The sequence below is a fragment of the Gossypium hirsutum genome, chromosome D12, assembly GCF_007990345.1.
Source record: "Gossypium hirsutum isolate 1008001.06 chromosome D12, Gossypium_hirsutum_v2.1, whole genome shotgun sequence".
NCBI classification, from domain to species: Eukaryota; Viridiplantae; Streptophyta; class Magnoliopsida; order Malvales; family Malvaceae; genus Gossypium; species Gossypium hirsutum.
The window spans coordinates 27,628,115-27,651,896 of NC_053448.1; the positions used below are offsets into that span (position 1 = coordinate 27,628,115).

The 23,782-nt window shown below is 35.1% G+C and overlaps 1 non-coding gene across 1 annotated transcript; it reads right to left on the reverse strand.

Annotated features, from left to right (window-relative positions):
- Window positions 1–22,191: 22,191 nt before the first annotated feature.
- Window positions 22,192–22,296, reverse strand: LOC121224807 (small nucleolar RNA R71). The gene has a single exon (XR_005922551.1). It is a non-coding gene; the product is annotated as a small nucleolar RNA R71 (small nucleolar RNA).
- Window positions 22,297–23,782: the final 1,486 nt, after the last annotated feature.

Genomic DNA, 23,782 nt, shown 5'->3' on the forward strand with positions numbered 1-23,782 from the left:
CTGAGTTCACGAGGTTGTATACGATTGTCATGCCATCTCTTAAATTTTCGTTACACATCTTGTCATTCTCGTATGTAAATAACCTTAACTCTTCCAACTCATTAAGCTGTAGCATTCTTCTCCCATTGGCTTGCTTAAGATCCAAATTTAATTGTTTCAGGGCCCAATGAGCTTTATTTTCCAATTCAAGCGGCAAATGACATGTCTTTCCAAAAACTAACTGATAGGGAGTCATTCTTAGAGGTGTCTTAAAAGTAGTTCAATAGGCCCATAGAGCATCATCGACCCTTCGACACAAATCTTTTCTGCTAGGGTGCACTACCCTTTCAAGAATACCTTTGATTTTATGATTCACCCTCTCAACTTGTCCATTTGTTTATGGGTGATAGGCAGTAGCAATTTTATGTTTCACATCGCACTTTTCAAGAAACCACTTAAGTCATTTATTCACAAAGTGAGATCCTTCATCACTAATTATAGCTCTAGGAGTTCCAAACTGTGTAAATATATGCTTATGTTGGAATCACATGACTACCTTACCATCATTTGTTAGGTATGGCTCGGCTTCAACCTACTTGGATACATAATCTACAACTACCAAAATATACTTGTTCTTATAAAGAGAGGAAAACGGTCTTAGAAAATCAATGCCCCATACGTTCAATAGTTCTACCTCTGAAATATTTTTCAAGGGCATCTCATTTCTCCTTGATATGTTTCTAGTTCTTTGGCATCTATCGTATTTTTTCACATATGCATACACATCCTTAAACACTGTAGGCCAAAAGATTCCTACTCACAAAATCTTTACTACAGTGTAAGAACCACCAAAGTGTCCTCCACTCAAAGATGAATGGCAGTGGTACAAAATCTCGTCAATCTCACTTCCAGTTACGTACTTCCTAATTATGTTATCTGCACATTGTTTAAATAAAAATGGATCCTCCCAGAAATAATACTACCTATCATGATGGAATTTTTTCTTTTGTTGGTATGTCATTTCTCGAGGAATTATTCCACATGGTAAATAATTGGTAAAACAAGCAAACTAAGGTGTTTCATGAATTCGACTTACCTCGAATATATGCTCATCAGGAAAATTCTCATTACCTGGAATAAGTGAAGAAGTTATATCATTTTGTTCTAGCCTCAATAGATGATCAGCTACTTGATTTTCGACACCTTTTCTATCTTGGATCTCAAGGTCAAATTATTGGAGTAAAAGTATCCACCAAATTAGCCTCGGTTTAGCATTTTTTTTGTGAGTAAATACTTAATGGTTGCATGATCGGTAAACACTATAACTTTGGTACCTATAAGATATGAACAGAACTTGTTAACAACAAAAACTATAGCAAAGAGTTCTTTTTTAATTACCATATAATTGCACTGGGCTCCTATCAAAGTTCTGTTTGCATAGTAGATAGGATGAAAAACGTTAACCCATTATAGCTCAAATAGCGAAATCGCTTGAATCACACATCAACTCAAAAGGTGAGTTCCAATTAGGTTAACAATTATTGAGGGTGAGATTAATCGGGTTTTTAATTCCTCAAAAGCTTCTAAACATGTTTTGTTAAAATCAAAAGCAATATCTTTTTCTAAAAGCATACAAAAAGGTTTAGAAATTTTTGAAAATTCTTTGATAAACCTACGACAAAAACCAGCATGGCCTAAGAAACTTCTAACTGAACGTGGTAATTTTTCAATTACGTCCACCTTTGCTTTATCCACTTCAATTCCGTTTTTGGAAATTTCATGTCCTAAGACAATTCCCTCCTTAACCATAAAATGATATTTCTCTCAGTTAAGGATAAGATTCGTCTCCTCGTATCTTTTTAGTACCTTAGCCAAATTACTCAAACAAATATCATAACTGTTATCAAAAACAGAAAAATCATCCATGAAAACCTCAATAAAATTTTCAACCATATCAGTGAAAATTGTCATTATACATAATTGAAATGTGGCAGGTGCATTACATAAGCCAAAAGGCATCCGCCTAAAAACAAATGTACCATACAAACAAGTAAATGTAGGTTTATGCTGGTCTTCCGGGACTACAACTATCTCGTTGTATCCCGAATATCCATTTAAAAGGCAGTAAAATTTGTTACCTACCAGTCGATCTAACAACTGATCTATAAAAGGTAACGGGAAATGATCCTTATGAGTGGCTTTGTTCAATTTTTTGTAGTCAATACAAATTCTCCAACCTGTGATAGTTCTCGTCGGGATTAACTCGTTATGTTCATTCTCAACAATCATGATTTCACCTTTCTTTGGTACACATTGTACCGGACTTACCCAAGAACTATCTGAGATGGGGTAGATAATTCCTATCTAACCATTTGATCACTTCCTTTCGTACATTCTCTTTTATGATAGGATTAAGTCTCCTTTACCTATTGATTCTATCTCACTCAACTTCTTTTAAAATAATCTTATACATTCACCTCGTATGTCAACTATGGTCCAACTAATTGCCGTTTTAAATTTCTTTAAAACAAAAATTAGTTGCTTCTCTTGGTGTTCTATCAGTTCTGCTAAAACAATCATAGGCAAAGTAGAACTATTACCTAAAAAAACATATTTTAAATGGGACAAAAGTACCTTTACTGCAAGTTTAGGCGCTGAATTGCAAACTTTAACTGCTCGGATTGTAGTGGTTTAACATAACTCTTAATATTGGCTCCCATCAATGCCATGTTTTCATTAGCCTTCTCATCTTCCAACGGTTTAGACCCTAAAGTGTTCTCCAATGGGTCTTCTTCAAAATTGCTCTCCCATTCCATAGAAATTTAGGTTTCTAATTCCTTTATTACTGAACATTCTTCTGTCGGATCATGAAATTTCATCGCCTTCAGATCATTAAATGTTACCTAATCATCTTGAACTCTTATTGTGAGTTCTCCTTTTTTCACATCTATCAATGTTCTTCCCATAGCTAGGAAAGGTCTCCCAAGGATGACCGAAACTTCATTATCTGCTTCAAAATCTAACATAATGAAGTCAACAGGAAAAGTAAACTTATCAACTTGATAACACTTGGAAAGAGTTATTTCAAACCTCTAAGCTTGATTAAAAGTCTGTACTTCAGTAGATATATTTGCATTTTTAGGTTATTTTTAACGTATTGCATAATAACGCTTGGATTATGTCTTAAATATCATTTCATGTTACTTTCACTGTTGGAAAGAAGAAGATTGGTTGTTTTCTGCAGCAGGTGCAAGAAGGATGAAGAAAAGGAGAAAAAGGAGGAAGAGAATGAAGGAAGTGAAATATTGTTGTGGCAAAAGGTTGGATAGATTACCAAGAAAAATGCCATGGCACTTCCAGGAAAATGCTGACGTAGAAATTAGTCCTTGTCACTCTCAACTAGCTGGACGTGTACCAAATAAATCCACATGAAAAAGAGGGAGAAAAGTGTGTATTGAGAGAGGGGGACCTACCCTATAAAAGACGAAAGAGAAAATAAAGAAAAGAAGAGGATTTTGGAGGGGTATTTGGAGAAAAATTTTCTCTCCGGAAGAGCTTGTGAAAAATTCCAAAGGAAAGGGAGAGGGTAGCAGCTTAAGTGAAGACCAGAGACACAAGGAAAGGGATGAGAAATCAACCTTGGTTCCTACACGATTTAGCAGGGCCGAAGTGAAAGTTGGAGTGGTGAAAGCTTCCTATAGTTATACCTTTATTCTGTTAATTAATTTTTATTATTTCTACATAGTTAATGATTATGTTGAATGTTATTCAAATTTTGGATTTTAAATCCTAGCCTATGAGTTAATTTCATTGGGGTTGGAATTACTAGATCAATTTTGATATATTTAATAACAATGGTGATATTTTAAGTAGATCTACTATTTTATTCGGTTTGGATTGTTTTAAATATATGCATGCAAGCTCTAGACATAGTTGAATGCATGGTATATTTGTAGACTTGATTTAATTCTGAAAAGGTTAAATAAGTTGGATCGTAAGCGAATGATATGAACGAGTACTCGAGCGAATACTCGTAGCACTTTAGACATAGAGTGGTGATCTGTACAAAGTAAGGAGGAATATTGTTAGGTATTGTTATTGAGACTTGTAGACATACAAATACTTAGAATGATAGCTTTAATTCTAGTTCTCGAAAGAACTAGAATGCAATAGTTATACTCTAAGCAGTAATTTGGTCAAAATTTTGCCATGACATCATTATTTTATCAAGATATAAGCTAAGTAATTCCAACCTTCCCATTCAACAACATCATTCCTCTCAACTTTGTCTCATAGAATTACCACAACATTTTCATCATTATTTGATTTTCATATTTCATACATTAATACTTCACTTCAAATCATTATTCTCCTTACTTTGCCATAAGCCTAATTAGTCTAGTTTATAGTAACAACTCAACCATATTTTTACCTATTCTAATCCTTGTGGAGCCGATCTCACTTATCACTTTATTACTTGATTTTGCGTGTATACTTGCACTTTCGTATTACATATTCATATGCGAAGAGTTTTTGGCACTGTTGTTGGGGATTGACAAATTGGTGAATTTTGGTTTGTTTTTATCGATTTAATTTTGTTAATTTTATCTTACTTAGTTATTTTTTTTATTTTTCAAGTTTGCTGCTAGTTTATAAGTAGAAGTATTGTCAAGAATGAAGAGTATTATTATGACCTTGGAATTGAGAGAACCTTGAAGAGAAGAAGAAAAGAATTGCGAGAAATGGCAATGATTGGAAATGATCTAGGCAGAGAAGATCCATTACATCTGAATGGTTGAATGCTTTGCGAGATCATGCTAGAGCATCGTTGAATGCCTTACCGTCAGGAACGGTGGCATCTTTGAATGAACTTTGTTAAAGGTTTTTTTTACAATACAACACTCTAAACATGAATGCCAAATTGAGGAACTATATTAGATCTTTTTAAGAATCTGAAGATGAGACATGTTTGAAGCGTTTGAGCAATTCAATGAATTAATTAGAAAATGCCCAATGCATGGTTTCCAACATTGAACACAAATGGAAATGTTTTATAATGGACTGAATGCACATACACGAATGGTAGTTGATACATCTACCAATGGGACTTTCCTGGATAAATCGTATAATGAGGCATATGATTTTTTGGAAAGGATAGCTAACAATGATTATCAATATCCAACTACAAGAGTGGGTACTAGCAGAAGAGTTGTTGCAGCTATAGAGCTCAATGCGATCACTTCATTAACAACTCAGGTATCATCCCTAACTAATATGATTAAAACATTAAAGAGACCAGCTGTAGTGTAGGAAATGAAAAAACTAGAATTAACATGTGTTTATTGTGGGGAAGATCATGTTTTTGATGAATTCCCACCGAACCTAGCCTCAGTATGTTACATGGGAAATTTCAATCGAAATAATAACCCATATTCCAATACATCCAATCCAAGATGGAAACAACATCCTAATTTTAGTTGGAGTAATCAATGAGTGGAAAATTCTAGTAATGTTGTTTGACAGAATGTCACAAGTGCACAACCTGGATACAATCAACCTATGCCACGATAAAATGTTCAGCAAATTTCATCATCATCTTCATCTATGAAAGCTTTATTGAAAGAATACATGGCCAAGAGCAATGCTGTAATACAGAGTCAAGTTGCATTTCTAAGAGCTTTAGAAAACCAAGTGGGACAAATTACTAGTGCATTAAGCTAAAGACAACAAGGAGCATTGCTGAGTGATACTGAAAATTCAAGATTTCAAGGGAAGAAGCATTGCAAAGCCATTACACTCAGAAGTGGTACTAAGCTACCTGGATTTATAATGATGCTGCTATTGAAGAAGATAGCTCAGATTTCACACATAAGGAGAAGTCAGAACCAGTAGTGGAGCAATCTACAATTGAGAAGAGAAAACAAAAGATGTTGAAGCAGAATCAACTAGTGTTGCCAATAAGAATGTCATGGCAAAACAACCTCAACAAGTTGAAGAAAGGCCACCGCCACCTTTCCCTCACTGATTTAAGAAGTTGAAGGACGATTTTCAATTTTAAAGATTTTGGATGTCTGAAGCAATTTCATATCAACATACCACTGGTTAAGGCATTGGAGCAAATTCCCAATTACATAAAGTTCATGAAGGACATATTGTCAAAGATGCGCAAAATAAGGGAATTTGGAACTATTGCTCTCACTAGGGGTGAACGTTCGATCGAATCGAATGAAAAAATTTTGAGTTAATTGAGTTGACGAATCCTATTTTGTCATCCTAACTTGATTTGAAATTTTCTCGAATCGAGTCGAGTGAGATGAAATTCGAATCGAATATATTTGTTTGAGTTAAATTAAAAAATGATTTTGAGTCCTTATAATCACTATCAACCAACGTAATCAAATTTACCTACCGTAATCAATTTTATTATTAACTTTCATCCCCTCATAATTTATTTATTAGTCTTTTATATATAGGTTAACTTTTTTGCTTGTTGGAATGACAGAAATGTGTAAGTGTACACAATCGCAACAAGTAATAAAGTGACAAGTAAATGTCGAGTTATCGTACCCACAGGGACTGTGAAAAGAATTATTTATGAATGCAATTAAAAACACTTTGGTGGAGAAAAATATTTTGATTTGAGGAGGTGAAAAACTAAGATTTTAACTAAGTGAAATAAAAAAAATTAAAAGGGTAAGGAACAAGAATCAGATTCGGTGTTTCTCCGAGGCTTGAGTAGTTTGTTCTGCTCCTTCTTCTCCACTTGTTCTGGTTGAATTGAGACTTCCATGAACACTTGAATGCTACTCCAAATGGTGGTTGAATGACTCTTTTTCAATAGGTGAAATCAACAAAAGAATAGGGGAAGAAAATGAAGAACAATGGAAGGGAATGAAGAAATGAATGGGATTGAGATGTGTTTGAAGTGAGAAGCCAAGGGGGTATTTATAGGTGGAAAAGACTGCTAAAAATAGACAAAATTAGTAGCCAAAGAGTCCCCCCAAGGCCGGCTACACATGTGGCATGTTTGAAGATTTCAAACATACTACTTTTAGGTAAGGGAAAATCTTGAATGCAAATTGAAGGAGTCTTTAAGGGCCATTTTGAAAGCCAAATAATAAGCAAAAAAGCTGATTGGGTCAGCATGTGGGACGATTTTGGGCTGCCCAGTGCTCGGATGGATCAGTTCTCTCGGTTCAACTCAACTGGGCCCTTTTTCATAATTAATTAATAATAATCTATTTAACCCAAATTAAATTGGATTAAAATTAGAATTAATTATATTATTAATTAATACTCATAATTTGGACCGTCTTAGGCTGAAAAATTAATTTGCCTTGATGCTTCAAAATTGCTTCTCGATTTTGCACTTCTAGTAGTGTCTGCCGAGCTGTTTTTCGCCCTTTATGCGAATTTATAAAAAATCAAAATTTGATATAAAATTAAGTTTAGCACAATTTAATTATGTTATTATTATATATTTATCGACAAGAATTTTACCAAAATTGCATGAATTTGAGTTAAAAAGGGTATGAAAAAGTGTGTACATTTTTGTGTCTCCACTTGCTTAGTTGTTTCAATTATTATGATTCTTATCACTAAGTGTTTTGAAAGTAAAAAATAAATTAAATATAAGAAATGTGATTTTTTTAATAAAATTTATCTTAAAGATAAAATGTGAAACTAATACCAACGTAAAATTTTAACATGAATATTTTATAGCATCATCAATAATTCAATATTAATAAAAATTTATAAAGATTCAATATGATTAAACATTTCAATAATACAAATAGTACAAAATGTGAAATTTAATTTAAGAATATAAATAGTAGATATAAATAAAATTATTACTATTTTGGTTTAGAGATTTTTTTTGGATGATTTTAATTTTTGGTTTGCAGGTAAAAGGTGAGAAGTAAAAGTTTCGGGGGAAAATAAAAAGTTTCGAGGTTGAGGGAGTAAAATTTAGAGGAATATTAAAACAAAATTTGGAGGGGGGATGGGTTTGGGGTAGAAGGTGATGCGATGGGAGGGGAGTAAAAGTTTTGGGGGTTAAGAGTGTAATATTTTGGAGGGAAAATAAATAGGGGGACTAAAATTTGGGAGGGGGAATATTAAAAAAAATTGGGGGGAAATGGGTTTGTGGTAGAAGGGGGTGGGATGGGAGTGGAATAAAAGTTTTGCGGGAAAAGTGGGAGGGAGTAAAAATTTTGGGGGAAAGTAAAGAAGTTTGGGAGTTTTGGGTAAAAATGTAAAATATTATAGTTTGGTATTCGGTTTATTCGGATTTTTTGAGTTATTCGAATTCGAAATCAAAATTCGATTCGATTTTGAAATTCGAATGACTCGAATAATTCGAATAACTCAATTCGTTTAACTCTAAATTTGATTTATTTTTATTTTTTCGAGTTGAATCAAGTTTTGCTCACCCCTAGCTCTCACTGAAGGGTGCACAACAATGTTGATGAACAAATTGCCACCGAAACTGAAGGACCCAGAGAGTTTTGCTGTGCCTTTTTTAAGTGGAAATCATTATGTAGGCAAGGAATTATGTGATTTAGGTGAAAGAATAAATTTAAAGCATATGTTATTTTTCAAGAAACTAGGAATTTGAAAGGCGAGACCTATAGCTCTCACGCTACAGTTAGCTAATCGTTCTTATGCACATCTAGAAGATAAAATTAAAGATGTGTTGGTAAGAGTTGACATTTTTATTTTTCGGGCAGATTTTAGTATTTTGGAATGTGAAGCTAATAAAGAGGTACCCAATTGTTCTTGGAATACTGTTTCTAGCCACTGGTAGAACATTAATTGATGTACAGAAAGGTGAATTAACAATGACAAATAATGACCACCAGGTAACCTTTAATGTTTTCATGCCCTGAAATGTGCAGATACAAATGAAGATTGTCACGCCATTGGATTATTGACACAACAGTGAAGGAAGAATTGGCAGAATTTTGTTACAACAATTCTGATAATGAAGCAGACTCAGTTGAGTTGAGTGAAGAGGAACAGATTGAAGAACTTAGTAAATTGATGGAGGCTAAGCAACTTGAAAATGGAGAAAGGAGGAGTTTTGAAATTTTAAATTTATCAGAGTATTCTTTTAAACCTCATCGACCTTCTATAGGGGACCTTCATACTTTGGAATTAAAGAATTTTCCATTACATTTAAAGTACAGCTACTTGGGAGATAATAGCACTTTGTCAGTAGTTATCACTGCAAAATTAACATCTGATGAAGAGGCTTAATTGTTAGACATTTTAAAGAGATCTAAGAAAATGATGGAGTGGACAATTACAAATATCAAGGGAATCAGTCTAGCGATCTGCATGCATAAGATTTTACTAGAGGATTGCATTGGCAATCCTACTGAGTAGCAAAGAAGATTGAACCCCATTATGAAGGAAGTCGTTAAAAAGGAGATTATCAAATGGCTTGATGCTGGAGTAATCTATCCTATTTCTGATAGTTCATGGGTGAGCCCTTCAATGTGTACCAAAGAAAGGGGTGTTACTATGGTTAGAAATGAAAACAACGAATTCATTCCAACTCGTATTGTCACGGGATGGAGAGCTTGCATGGACTATCGAAAGCTTAACAAAACAATTAGGAAGGACCATTTTCCTTTACCATTCATCAATCAAATGTTAGATTATTGGAAATCATCCATATTTATAGAAAGTCAAAGATATGGGTATCAGAAAGATATAAGTATCAGAAAGATATGGGTATCAAAATTTGAGATTTAAGGCACCAAAAGTGGGATTGAGATTTGGCATAAGATAATTGCAATTTTGATCCCTAAACCTCAACTATAAATAGGCCTAACCATTTCTCTTCTTCATCATCCCAAATTTGTCATTCTCTACTTAAGGCATTGTTTTCTCTCTCTCTCTTTGTAAATTCTCACTTGTATTTTGGAGTGAAATATATTTGGTAGTGCCCGAGGACGTAGGCAAAATTTGCTGAACCTCGTTAAATTCTTGTGTTCTTTATTGTATTATTTTGCATGAATTGTGAGTGTTATTGTAGTGATTTATTGTGCTATTAAATTACGATTGAGGGATATTCTGGCTAGGAAAGACCTGGTACTTAAGGGATCCTTGTGATCCACCTCTTTTTCCTGGGAATTGAACTTAGTCTGATTTTTTAGTACAATAATTTTACTCTTTTACACGCTTCCGCACAACAATTGGTATCAGAGCTAGATTCGTACTTGGGGAATACGATCATTCATGACACTGTTCACGTACAATAGTTGGGATTGAGGAGAAAAATGAAAAAGGCATTGTCATCAGCAAAGACTATTGTGACTAATGAAAAATTTGAAGTAGAGAAATTTGATGGCACCAATAATTTTGGTATGTGGCAATGTGAGATCCTGGATGTCTTATGTTAGCAAGAGCTGGATATAGCCCTTGAAGAAAAACCTGACAAGATGAATGACAAGGAGTGGGCCAAGATCAATACATAGGCATGTGGAACAAATCGCCTGTGTTTGGCTAAAGAGCAGAAGTACTCTGTCATGAGGGAGACATCAGCGAAGAAGTTGTGGGATACACTGGAAGAAAAGTTTCTAACAAAAAGTCTTGAAAATAGGCTTTATATGAAAAAGAAACTTTATCGATTCACGTATGCACCCAGTATGCCAATGAATGACCATGTGAACTCATTCAATAAAATTTTAGCAGACTTGTTAAATTTGGATGAGAAATTTGAATATGAAGACAATGCATTACTGTTATTGAATTCTCTTTCTGATGAATATGATCATCTTACCACCACATTACTTCATGAGAAGGATACAATCACATTTGATGCAGTCTGTAGTGCGTTGTATAGATCTGAGACTCGAAAGAAAGATAAAAAAGATCACAGAGATGCAACTACAGAAGTTTTAACAGTAAGAGGTCGTTCGCACAGCAACAAATCTGGTAGAAGGAGTAAGTCCAAAGGGAGACCTGCCAAAGATGAATGTGCTTTTTATCGTGAGAAAGGGCATTGGAAAAAGAATTGTCTTAAGTTACAAAAGGGAAAGGCTATTTCTGATGCATGTGTAGTGGAGCATGATGATGAGTCAGACTTTAGCTTGGTTGGCATGGCAATGACATGTCATACAAATGAGTGGATTTTGGATTGGGGATGTACTTAACATATGTGTCCTAATAAGGATTGGTTTTCTAGTCTTAAAGAACTAGAAGGTGGAGTTGTTTTTATGGGCAATGATAGTGCTTGTAAGACAATGGAAGTAGGTACAATCCAATTGAAGAATCACGACGGCTCAATTGAAGTCTTGACAGATGTTCGCTACATACCTAGCTTGAAGAAAAATCTCATTTCATTAGGGTTTCTAGAATCTAAAGGGCTCACAATCACTTTGAGAGATGGATTACTAAAGGTAGTAGCTGGGGTATTAACGGTGATGAAAGGCACAAGAAGGAATAACCTGTACTATTTAAATGGAAGCATAGTTATTGGATCAACATCAACAACATCTGCAAAAGATACAGATTCAGAGGCTACCAGGTTATGGCATATGCGACTGGGACATGCTAGTGAAAAAGCTTTGCAGAGTTTGGCGAAGAAAGGCTTATTGAAAGGTGCAAATTCTTGCAAATTGGAATTTTGTGAACATTGTGTTCTAGGCAAGTAGATGAGGATAAAATTTGGTTCAACAATTCACAATAAAAAAGGAATTCTGGACTACGTTCACAGTGATGTGTAGGGACTTACTAAAGTGGCTTCTTTGGAAGGTATGCACTATTTTGTTACTTTTGTTGATGATTATTCAGGAAAAGTATGGGTGTATCTAATGAAAAGGAAAAATGAAGTTTTGGATGCATTTTTGAAATTGAAGAAGATGGTGGAGACCCAGACTGGTCGAAAGGTCAAACGACTTCGATCAGACAATGGTACTGAGTACAAGAATGATCCATTTCTACAAGTATGTCAAGATGAGGGCATTGTGCGACACTTCATTGTTCGATATACACCACAACAGAATGGGGTGTCAGAACGTATAAATCGGACTATACTGGAGAAAGTTCGATGTATGTTGTCCAATACTGAATTGGGCAAAGAATTTTGGGCTGAGGCACTTACATATGCGTGCCATCTAATTAACCAGTTGCCATCAACTGCAATAAATAGAAAAACTCCTATGGAGAGGTGGGCTGGTAAACCTGCTACTAATTATGATTCTTTACATGTTTTTGCTTCCACTACATATTATCATTAAAAGAATCTAAGTTAGAACAAAGAGCAAAGAAAGCATTATTCATAGGTATAACTGGTGGAGTAAAAGGATACCGTCTCTGGTGTCCTGATACAAGGAAGATTATTTTCAGTAGAGATGTGACTTTTGATGAATCAACCATGATGAAGAACAATGATTCACAAAAGGATAACAAAACCAGTGGCACTTTGTAGCAGGTGGAGCTTGAAAAGGTTAATGATGATCCAGCTAATATTGAAGGAACAAATGATGAAGAAGTTTTGACCCAAAAACTTCTACAACAACATGATTCAATTGCATATAGAAGGCCAAGAAGAGAGATTCGTATGCCTGCTCGCTTGATGATATGGTGGCCTATGCACTTCCAATTGTAGATGATGATATTCCTTTTACTTACACAAAAGTAAGAAGTAACCCTGATGGTGTAAAGTGGAAGCAAGCTATGAATGAAGAAATGCAGTCTCTTCATAAAAATAGGACTTGGGAGTTGGTGACACTACCCAAAGAAAAGAAGGCAATTGGGTGCAAATGGTTATATGCAAAGAAGGAAGGATTTCCTGGTAAAAATGAAGTTCGATACAAGGCTAGATTGGTAGCAAAGGGTTAAGCTCAGAAAGAAGGAATAGACTATAATGAAGTGTTTTCTCCAGTTGTGAAGCATTCGTCTATTCGAATTTTGCTAGCCTTGGTTCCGCAATATGATCTTGAAGTAGTTCAGCTTGATGTGAAGACTGCATTTTTACACGGTGATTTGGAAGAGGAAATCTACATGACTCAGCCAGATGGATTCAAGGTTGCTGATAAAGAAAATTGGGTTTGCAAATTGACAAAGTCGCTTTATGGATTGAAACAATCTCCGAGGCAGTGGTACAAGCAATTTGATCAGTTCATGAAAGGGCAAAGGTACACAAGAAGTAAATTTGATCATTGCGTGTATTTTTAGAAGCTACAAGAAGGTTTTTTCATATACTTGCTCTTATATGTTGATGATATGTTGATGATATGTTGATAGCATCTAAGAGTAAAGTTGAAATTGAGAGATTGAAGACTCAACTCAACCTTGAGTTTGAGATGAAAGACCTAGGTGAAGCTGAGAAGATTCTTGGCATGGAAATATGTAGGGATAGAGCTCGTGGCAGGGTTAGTTTGTCTCAGAAGCAATATTTGAAGAAGGTACTATAGAAGTTTGGCATGAATGAACAGACAAAAGCTGTAAGTACCCCGTTGGCTTCTCATTTAAAGCTTTCTGCACAACTATCTCCTTCGACGAATACGGAACAAGAATACATGTTACAAGTTCCGTATTCTAATGCAGTAGGTAGCTTGATGTATGAAATGGTGTGTACAAGACCCGACATTTTACAGGCAGTTAGTATAGTGAGCAGGTATATGCATAATCCTGGAAAAGGACATTGGCAAGCTATGAAATGGATTCTACGGTATATTCAGAATACCATGGATATTGGATTACTGTTCAAATAGGATACTACACTTGGTAAAGGTGTTATTGGGTACGTTGATTCTTATTATGCCGGTGATTTGGAAAAACGAAGATCAACCATTGGTTATGTGTTTACACTTGCTGGAGGACCAATAAGTTGTTGCAGTCTACAGTTGCGTTGTCAACCACAGAAGCTGAATACATGGCTATAACAGAGGCTGTAAAGGAAGCTATTTGGTTACAAGGTATGGTTAAAACCTTGGGATTGGTTCAGGAGCATATTAACGTGTATTGTGATAGTCAAAGTGCTATTTATTTAGCAAAGAATCAAGTCTATCATGCACGTACAAATCATATCGACGTACGTTTCCATTTTTTGCGGGAAATTATTGATGAGGGGAAAATTCACCTTCAGAAGATTAAGACTGCAGATAATCCCGCAAATATGATGACCAAGGTGGTAAGAACAATCAAGTTCGAACATTATTTGAACTTGATCAATATTCTGCATGTTTAACAGTTGAAGAAGGCACTATCAAGTGTTGTTGACAAAGGCAGAGAGAATTGTATGAAGATAAGATTATTCGAATCAAATCTTCAAGGTGGAGATTATTGGAAATCATCCATATTTATAGAAAGTCAAAGATATGGGTATCAGAAAGATATAGGTATAAAAAAGATATGGGTATCAAAATCTGAGATTTAAGGCACCAAAAGTGGGATTGAGATTTGGCATAAGATAATTGTAATTTTGATCCCTGAACCTCAACTATAAATAGGCCTAACCATTTCTCTTCTTCATCATCCCAAATTTTCCATTCTCTACTTAAGGCATTGTTTTCTCTCTCTCTTTCTTTGTAAATTCTCACTTGTATTTTGGAGTGAAATATATTTGGTAGTGCCCGAGGACGTAAGAAAAATTTGCTGAACCTCATTAAATTCTTGTCTTCTTTATTCTATTATTCTGCATGAATTGCGAGTGTGATTGTAGTGATTTATTGTGCTATTAATTACGATTGAGGGATATTCTGGCTAGGAAAGACCTGGTACTTAAGCGATACTTGTGATCCACCTCTCTTTCCTGGGAATTGAACTTACTGTGATTTTTTAGTACAATAATTTTACTCTTTTACACATTTCCACACAACATATATAGATTAGCGACAAAACCTTTTATTGTTTTTTGGATGGTTATTCGGGGTATAACTAGATTGCCGTAGCTCCTTCCAACCTAGAAAAGACCACGTTCATATGTCCTTATGGAACCTTTGCTTTGATATGAATGCCATTTGGATTGTGCAATGCCCATGTAACATTTCAACGTTGCATGATGGCAATATTTTCGAACATGGTGGAGAAATTTTTGGAAGTTTTCATAGATGACTTCTCGGTGTTTGGCGATACTTTTGAAGGTTGTTTATAAAACCTGGAGCTAGTTCTTTGTCAGTGTGAAGAGACTAACTTTGCTCTGAATTGGGAAAAATTTCATTTTATGGTTTGTGAAGGCATTGTTCTGGGACATAAAATTTCACAGTAAGGGATTGTTGTAGACAAAGCAAAGATTGAGGTTATTGAAAATTTGCCACTACCTACTACAGTTAAAGGTATTCGAAGTTTCCTCCACCATGCTGGATTTTATCGATGCTTTATTAAGGATTTTTCAAAAATATCCAAACCCCTGTATGCATTGTTAGAGCATAATAGATCTTTCAATTTTAATGAGCCTTGTTTCTAAGCATTTGAGGAATTGAAAAAGTAATTGATAACAACATTAATTGTCATAGTACCGGACTGGACCTTACCTTTTGAACTTATGTGCAATGCTAGTGATTTCGCTATAGGAGTAGTGCTTAGGCAAAGGAAGGATAAAATGTTTCATGCTATCTACTATGCAAGCTAGACATTGACAGATACACAGTTGAACTACACTACTATTGAGGAGGAACTATTGGTCGTGGTATTTGTATTTTACAAATTCAGATCCTATTTAGTTGGCACCAAAATTACAGCTTATACGGATCATTCTACAATTAAGCATTTGGTGACCAAGAAAGACGCCAAGCCAAGATTAATTCAGTGGACATTGCTGCTACAAGAATTTGATATTGAAATTCTAGATAGGAAAGGCAGAAAGAATTAAGTGGTTGATCACTTGTGAAGACTTGAAGTAGGAAATGAAAATGACAATATTCAACTCATTAAGGAGGATTTTCCAGATGAACAATTGTTGGTTGCCATGACATTACCTTGGTATGTCTAGATTGCCAATTTCCTAATAAGTGGATTGCTGCCACCTGAGCTGAATAGGAAAAGACAAAACGAATTTCTCCATGATGCCAAGCAATATTATTGGGATGAGCTAGTTTTATTCAAACATTTTGCAGATCAAATAATTCAGAGGTGTGTTCCGGATGACAAGATTCATAATATTTTACACCACTTTCACTCAGCACCATATGGAGAACATTTTAGGGGAATGCGAACTACTGTAAAAGTTCTCGAATCTTACTTTTATTGGCCAAGCATGTTTAAAGATGCACATGAATTTTGTCAAGCTTGCGATCGTTGTCAACGAACTGAGAACTTATCAAAGAGGTATGAAATGCCATTGCAAAATATTCTCGAAGTTGAATTGTTTAATGTGTGGGGAATCAGCTTTATGAGTCCATTTCCAGCTTCTTGAGGCAATATATACGTCCTTGTAGCTGTAGGTTACATCTCCAAGTGGGTTGAAGCTGTCGCTCTCCCTATAAATGATGCCAAATCGATACTAAAGTTCCTGCATAAGAATATTTTTACCAGGTTTTGTACTCCTTGTGCTTTGATTATTGATGAAGGTTCACATTTTGACTGCAAGTTAGTTGCTACGGCCTTGAATAGATATGGGGTTAAACATAAAATTGTCACAGCATATCATCCCTAGACAAATGGACAAGTTGAGGTCTCAAATAGAGAAATTAAGTAGATTTTGGACAAAGTTGTCAATCCCATTCGCAAGGATTGGTCATCCAGATTCGATGAAGCATTATGGCCATATCATACTGCATTCAAGACATCGTTGGGAATGTCGCCCTTCAAGCTCGTTTATGGGAAGCCTTGCTATTTTCCTGTTGAACTTGAAAGTAAGACATTTTGGGAAATTAAGAAATTGGACATGGATTGGATTAATGCTGGCAATAACTGGCTACTGAAGCTGAACGAGATGGAGGAATTCAAAGCTTATGAGAATGTCAAATTGTACACAGTAAAGACAAAGCGATGGCATAATAAGAAGACTTTGCCACAAAAATTTAAACCTGGACAACAAGTGTTGTTGTTTAATTCCAGGCTGAAGTTATTTCCTGGGAAATTCAAGTCTCATTGGTCTATCCTATTCAAGATAGTGCATGTTTACCCTCATGGAGCTATAGAAGTCAAAGATGGCAAGACTGACTTTAATTTCAAAGTCCATGGCCAATGTTTGAAGCATTATTGGAGAGCTTCTATACTTCGTGATAAACATTCCATTGCTCTTCGAACTGCTAGTGTTTTCTTTTTAATTAATTTTCTTTTGATTTTTTGATTTTATTGGTTTAACTAATTTTTATTTCTTTCTTTTGTTGCAAGTAGATTTTGGCCTAAGCTATGTAATAGTTAGCCCACTTAGCACACTTGCAAATTTTAGCTTAATTTTTATATTATTTTTTTCTTTTCCCGCCTACTTCTTACTTTACCATGTCAAGCCATAATTTCATTCTAATCTTATCCCCCACGTCACTACTATATTCTCTTCAGTTTTACCCTAGTCAATTCATTTTCTTTGTCCAAGTCGTTTTCAGTTTTTTCTTTTTCACCATTTTCAGTTTTTCCTCGATAACTGTAAAGGTCTTAACTTTTTCTTTTTACAGTTACTATTTCTTCTCAAATGGCTCGACATATGCCATCTTCATCAACCTCTATGCCTTCGAGAACATTTTTTAGCAAAGTCGTTGAAGAAAAGTACAACACAAACACATCAAAGTGGCCTTTTTGTATGGAAAAAGGCTTTCTTTTTCAAGACACAGTCGTTATGGGATACACTAAAGCTTTTTCTTTCATGGTAGAAAAACATGGATGGCAACCCTTTTTCCTTTATTCTGACGATGTTCTCACGAATGTTGTAAAGGAATTTTCTGCCCTTTTAACCTCTCTAGATAATGCCTTCATCTATGTACGTAGTGCTTTGGTGTTATTTGATGAACACTCTATCAACACACAATATGGTTTACTTGAAGGCCTTAATGAACATTCTCAAATTGTCAAGACAATAACAGCAGAAGGACTAAATCAATTTCTTGATGATTTATACGTTGAAGGGACCCAATGGACAGTTTCTCGAAATGACTGCTAGACCATCGACCGTGTTTCTTTGAAGCCTCATTGTAGGGTCAATGTCCCTATCTAATAAAATGAGGACAAAATCCCTAACAAATGAGCCATCACCAAACAAATTGCCATGAGATTTTTAAGGGAATAAACTCCACTGCATCCTAGCTCTACATCAACCTCTTCTCCGTCTACTTGTACCCATGCCAATCCATCCACATCTCACAATGATTTCGAGCAGTAAGTGCTCGGTGCTCTTGAGAAGTTGAAACAACAGTTTCGTTTGATGGAGAAACAACAACTGAGGACAACTAATGATCTAAGCAGAGCTCAAGAAGAAATGGCTTTATTTTGGGGCTAATGATAGCTATCGTTTATTATTTATATGTTCATTTCGTAACTTTGCATGCTTTATAATTTAGTCCTTTGTACCTAGCTCGTAAATTAATATAATTACCCTTGACTTTATGGTTTTCTGTACTATAGTGTTTAACAATTAGTTGGTTAGACTCTTTAATGCCACCAACCCAACCTGATTCATTGGATCTAGATCATGGTTGTTACATTACAATTATAGACTTATACATTCTTAAGACATACAAAATTTAGAGGCTTGTTCGAAATATTTCTATCACACTCAAACACGCTCCCCCGCTAACATAATCCTACACACCCAAGTGGTTGTAGGTCCCATTAACTTAAGAAGAGATGACTTCGAGTGTCTATAGGGAATCTCTATAGATTCTCTCAACTTTGGCCTTTACAATCCTGAGGGTAAAGAGTGCAAAGCCTTTCAAGAGGAGTGAAGATAGTCAACTGTCTCTTCCACCCCTACATTGCTGAATGTGTTAAAGGGGACATAGTAGGTGTGAAGCATAATCTTGATGATCACTCCCAAACACCCGAAGTTCTTACCGAGCTACAGGCCAGCCTGCTGAAAGTGGAAGCTAAGATTTCCTTGCCTTACCTTGTACCTTTTCTTATATTATCTTCCCTTTTTTTACATCGTATTTTATAAATGGAATGATCTTTTTACCTTTCCTTTGCATCTTTATTCCATATTTAGCCTTTTTATCATCAACTATTACAGACAACATCAAATTTCATGGTAAGAAGAGTCTAGCATACCTTAGGAACTAAGCTAGGCTTGGCTCATTATGCATTCAAGGCTCTTTCATCTTTCATAGTCTGAGGACTGCCTAAACCTAGACTGTGATACCAAACCTTGTATCACCCTCAACCCGACCCGATTAACCAGATTCAGATCTTGGGTGTTACATTACTATTACAAGCTTATACATGCTTAAGACATAAAATTTTAGAAACTTGTTTGAACTGTTTCTATCAGAGTCTAACATGCCCATGCAACCCCCGTTCCGTATGCATGAATTCCCACTTCACTACTCCTTTGGCACAACCTTGGTGTTGTACCTCCTGGCACCTCATTTACTTGAGACATAAAACACATAGGGGTAAGTTTGATAGAACTTAGTGAGAGAACCCTTTTTCACCTAAGCCCTTATTCAAGGATTTCATTATTTGTTTCTCGTTCATAACTTTGACCCTATCGATTGTACGGACTTTGCCATAACCTTCCACACTAGTTATTTTTCTAGAGTTAATCTGTACTCTCAAAATACCATGTTCGCCATTCATTCAGAGTCCGCCCATAAGCGTTGTCTTCAAATGGTCATCACGAGAATCGTTCTTTAGATTAAGCCACGAAGGCGTTCCTTTCCAAAGATAGCCACATAGGTTTTCCTTTTAGTGTCTCACCACAAAGGCGTACTTTGACATAGACTGCCGCAAAGGCTTCCTTTTAACAGAATCAATCACAATGGCTTCCTTATGGAAATTGCCACAAAGGCACTTCTTTAGTTTTACCACAAAGGCATCTTCTTATAGATTTCTTCAGAGGTATTCCTTATTAGAGATTTACCATAAAGGAATCCTTTTAGACATAGCCACAAAGATGTCCTTTAACAGATATAGTCACATAGACTTTGTTTTTCATAGAGATAGCCACAAAGGCATCCTTTCAAAGATAGCCACAAAGGCTCACTTTTACGAAAATTTGTGTTTTTGACAATAGGGATTTGTAAACTCAAAATCATATAGGATTTTCTATATATTTTTACCACCTTTTACTTAATAATTATATTAATCTTGAGTAATTTCTAATAAATTAAGTAGATTTCACTAAATGTTAAAAATGGAGATGAATTTATGAAGTATGTGAAATTGTGCTTAATTACATGATTTTTATGCATAAATTACATTACTTTCGTGTTAAATATTAATATGTTAATTTTCACTATGCAGTGGGACCATGAAAGATGAGGTTAATATAAATGTTGCGTGGAGAGAAACCACATCTTTCTCCACAAATTGTGGTTGGCCAAGCATGCGAGAAAATGAAGGATTTTCAAACTCTATTTTTAGTAAACTTTGGCCTTACCTTCATCTATAAATACCACACACCTTTCAACTTTCAAAGCATCCCTCATCTTTCACACCCCTTAATCAATTCATTCATCAAGCATTCTCTCATTTCCCTTATCTAATTCCATGCCTAGCCACTCCATCTCCCTTTCTATTCTTTAGCAAACAAAAGCCTTGTCAAGACCATCTCCTAGCTAGCCACCTTAAGAAACCTTTACCAAAGGACCAACAGACGGATGGGAGAAACACCTCAGTGAGAATGATTCGAAAGACTGCTGAATTGAATTAGAGTTTACTATTTCCTCTTTTATGTTTAATTTAAACATGTTTGCTAAGTGTGTATTAATCTTGCAATAAAAAATGATATCCTAATTCTATTTAGCTAGGATGATTATATTAATTAAATAATATTTTTTTGATTCATGTTTAATGAGTATATGCCTCAGTCGATCATGTTTTTAATTAAAATCAAGATGTATTTCATTCATACATGATTGGATCCATTCAGATTAGCTAAGCGGTCCTAACCAGACGACGGCTACTAGACACATAATTGAAAAGTGCAATGCTCAATTTAGATATTAAACCCGACTAAATTAGAGGTTCATAATATCTTTAGTTGGCTCTATTGTATTGTATAGTTTTTAGGTTTATGTTATTAAACTCTTTCAAACTTAATTGTCCTTATTACCTCACATAAATAATAAGAAACCCTTAGTTTAGTATGATCAGTAAAATGCATATTTTCCTATGTAAAAGATCCTAGAGAACTTAATTTGGTTTCTAAACTTATGAAAGATCGAGTTGCCATGGAATGTTTTCTAAACACTTTAAGCATGATGAAAATGAATTGAATTGATTAATATGATTATCTTAGCCTATACATGTTATTGATTGTTGAAATTGTGTTTTTGTTGCTAAAATTCATTCATACATTTAGATAATTTGCATTTAGATTTAATTGTATAGGAATCATCTTGCATCTAGATAATTTTATTTAATTTAATCATCTTAAACGACTGTATACACTTGCACAGAATACCGTTGCAAGTTTTTGGTGTCGTTGTCAGGGATGATTGCCTTAATCATTCTTTGTGAAATTATTTTTGCAGTTTGTTTTTTATTTAATTTCTAGCTTTACTAATTTATTCTTTATTTTTTATTTGTGATTTATTTATCAGGTGTTTATGAGAATAGATCGAATCATCGATCTATTACCTATAGACCCTAAAATTGAGCGAACATTTAGACAGAGATGATGTGGGAGATTTGCTCAAAGTCAAGAAAGGATGGACCTTGGAAATCAAAATGATGGACAAAGTAATGGAGTCAATCATGTGCACAATCCAATCCTTATTGTTGATGGTAGGGATTGTGCCATAAGACAATACGCTACGCCACTCTTCAATAAATTAAATTCGGGAATCAGGAGGCCAGATATTGAGGCACCTAAATTTGAATTGAAACTAGTGATGTTTCAAATATTCCAAATGGTGGGACAGTTTAGTGGTATGCCCACGGAAGCTCCGCATCTTCACCTTTGATTATTCATGGAGGTGAGTGATTCGTTTAAGATAACTAGTGTAACTAAAGATGTATTAAGGTTGAAGTTATTTTCGTACTCGTTGTGAGATCGAGCACGAGCATGGCTGAATTCATTGCCACCAAGTTCAATATCTACATTGCAAGAATTAGCAGAAAGGTTTTTGGTAAAGTATTTTCCATCGAGCAAGAACGTAAAGTTGCAAAATGAGATAACCACTTCCCAACAATTGGATGATGAGTCCTTATACGAGGTATGAAAAGATTCAAGGAATTGCTTTGTAAGTGTCCTCATCATGGGATTCCTTATGGTATACAGTTGGAGACATTTTATAATGGTCTCAATGTACATAAAAGATTAATGGTAGATGCTTCTATGAATGGTGCGATTTTGTCTAATTCTTATAACAAGGCTTACGAGATCATCGAAAGGATTGCTAGTAACAATTACCAATAGCAGTCAAATTGAGCAGTTTCCAAAAAACGAGTAGCTAGAGTGCATGAAGTAGATGCGTTGATTCACTCTCTACTCAATTATCTTCTATTTCCTTAATATTAAAATAATTTACCACTAATGGTTTGAATAATTTTGTAGTTCAATCACCAAGTTAGTATGATGTTGTTTCTTGTGTATATTGTGGGGATGATCATTCTTTCAAGAATTGCCCTTCAAACCCCGAGTCTATTTGTTCTATAAGGAATTAGTATCAAAATAGAAGTGGACAAGGACCAGAGTCCAACTTCTACAATCCATCATGGTGAAATCATCCAAATATTTCCTAAAGTAACCAAGGAAATGGACCAAAAAATCATATGCAACATAGACCCAATCAATCCGAAGGGTTTAGTCGACAAGCTCCAAAACCACCTAAAGTTGAGTCATCAAATAGTTTGGAAGACATGTTGAAGGCATACATGGCAAAAAATGACGATTTGGTCCAAATTCAAGCAGCAACACTTAAAAATCATGATATTCAGATGGGTCAGTTAGCTACTGAGATTCGTAGTAGATCGCAAGGAGCCTTGCTGATCCATACATAAAATCTAAGGAGTTTAGGTAAGGAACATTGCAAGGTTGTTGCATTATGAAGTGGTAAGATTTTAGAACCTAGGGAGGTTGTGGTTGAAAATAAGCCTATTGAAATGGAGGAAAGTCAGCCAACAGTTGAAGTTCCTACATTAAAAAAATCAGATGTTGAAAAATCTAATGAGGTAAACCCTAAACTAATGAATTCTGAAAAGCTAACACCTTTTTTTTTTGCATATTTGACTCCTAAGAAAAGTTGTCCATTTCAACCTAAAGTTCCATATCCTCAAAGACTCTAGCAGCATAAGTAGAAATAAGAGGTGCGATTCAAGAAGTTCTTTGATGTCCTAAAGCAACTTCACATCAATATCCAGTCGGTAGAAGCTTTGGAGTAAATGCCTAATTATGTGAATTTTATGAAGGATATTTTGTCCAAGAAGAAAAGGCTTAGTGAGTATCAGACTATTGCTTTAATGAAGGAGTGCAGTGTGTTCTTCAAATCAAGCAACCTCTGAAATTGAAAGACCTAGGAAGCTTTACAATACCCTGTAGCATCAGAGAATCTTACTGTGGTAAAGATTTGTGCAACCTTGGAGCAAGCATCAACTTGATGCCCAATTCTATTTAAAATAGTTGGGAATAAGTGAAATAAGACCCACTACTATGACACTTCAACTAGCAGATCGTTCATTAGCATATCCTGAGGGAAGATTGATGATGTTTTGGTAAGAGTGGATAATTTTATTTTTCGTACTAACTTTA